Source organism: Tupaia chinensis, unplaced genomic scaffold (assembly GCF_000334495.1).
Source record: "Tupaia chinensis unplaced genomic scaffold, TupChi_1.0 Scaffold000182_1, whole genome shotgun sequence".
Classification (NCBI taxonomy): domain Eukaryota; kingdom Metazoa; phylum Chordata; class Mammalia; order Scandentia; family Tupaiidae; genus Tupaia; species Tupaia belangeri.
Window position 1 is genome coordinate 6,209,012 of NW_006159657.1, and position 1,602 is coordinate 6,210,613.

Below are 1,602 nucleotides of genomic sequence, written 5' to 3' on the forward strand. Positions count from 1 at the left end.
TGGAGGAGAAGGGATTGCAACATGGCCCTCCCCCCTGGGGGGTGATTTCTCGCTTTCTGTCTCTCTGTCTTTCTGGCAAGCACATGTACCCTATAGCAAAACCCTTCAAAAATAAAAAATAAAAATAAATAAACTCACTTCAAAATCCCAAGAAAAGAATGGAGAAGAGATTGTGGCATGACTATCCCCTCTGGAGGGTCATTTCTCACTTTCTGTCTCAATATCTCTGTCTGTCTCTCCAGCTAGCACACACACCCTATAGCAAAAATCTCTTTCAAAAAGACAGCCAGAAAGAAAAAAAAAAAGGAAAACTAGTCTGTCCTCTTTCCACTACACCCAAGTGCCATCAATACAAACAATAAAAGTAAACACTTGTTAGTGGCCTGAAATGTTCCCATTCCTGGAAATGCCACTAAGCAAATTAGGTAACCAGAGAAGATCCCATTAGACTTGAGTGGGAGGCTCCCTTCTGACACTATGGCTTGAGTCTCTAAGTAATTCTGCTAGTGTTCTGAGCACAGGCGCTGATGTTAGAGGCGTGCATGAGACCTCCTACCTGTGCTGTGTAGGCCAACTCACAACCTCTCTGAACCTGGGAAGCCACCTCTAAAATGGGTCTGATAAAACTGCCCAAGGTTGTTGTTTGGATTATTCAATGTAATCCATATACAACATTTAGTAAATGGCCTTACCTAAACACCCAATCTAGTCCTCAACTCCCAGCCTACCCTAACCCATTACAGCTTTCTCCTTCCAGAGCTCTTCTAAAATGATCTTGCTTACGTGCATGCTATTTGACTCTCTCGCTCTCCACTACTAGAATATAGATTCCACGACGGCAGGAACGTTTTGTTACTACTGTACCCCCAGCACAGTGTCTGGTACATATCTCTACATAACTGTTGGACGAATGAGGCGCTCAAGGTCTACGAAAACCACTTAGTTTCGATTTCTCTGCATGCAAGACGGAAGAATATTTACCGCTTGGTGATGGTGTAAGTCCAAAACATACAAACAGAACCGCAAAGCTCGTGGTAATAACAAAAAGGTGCCTGAGAAACTCTCAAAGGTGCAATCACAAGATCACGATACAGTTAGAGGAGGACCCGACTGAAGCCCTGAGGGCAGCCCGACACTGACAAGCCCGAGGGTACACCCCGGGGGTTGCTGAAAGACTAAGGTGAAAGCAAACTCTCCGGAGGACTGCGGAAACGCCCGCCCCTTTCCTCCTCTCTTACCCTCTCAAGTGTGCACGCTATCCCTGGGAAGGTTGCTCCTCACACCTGCAGGGCGTCACGGGGAGCAGGAAGACAGGTGCGGGCGGGGAGCAAAATGCTCCTAAAGGGGAACAGCGGCATAACCGTGCCCGCACTGAGCTGAGCTGCATGAGAAACACGCCGCCTCTCCCCTGCGGACACTACTTGGGAGTCCAGTTCTCCTTTTAGAACTAGCCAACCCCTCGTCACCCCAGCAATAGTCGGGGGTGGGGGAACACGCTCGCCCGTCCAGCTCCGGCCGCCCCAGCGCAGTGGGCTCTCGGGGGTCTAGTCCCAGCGCGGACGGCAAACTCACCTTGGCCGCCGGCTCCACCTCCGCTCACAT

At 49.6% G+C, this 1,602-nt stretch overlaps 1 protein-coding gene across 9 annotated transcripts in view; it reads right to left on the reverse strand.

The window, feature by feature from the left end:
• The window catches only part of MARF1 (meiosis regulator and mRNA stability factor 1), a 55,805-nt gene extending 54,203 nt beyond the window's left edge, over positions 1-1,602 (reverse strand). For 8 of the 9 annotated variants that reach the window (XM_006146561.2, XM_027771079.1, XM_027771078.1 and 5 more), the window contains exon 1: positions 1,573-1,602. The gene's annotated coding sequence lies outside the window, so the exon portion shown is untranslated. Of the gene's footprint in view, positions 1-1,238; positions 1,385-1,572 lie in introns of those variants that run through there. The other variant, XM_027771076.1, reaches the window with a different exon arrangement.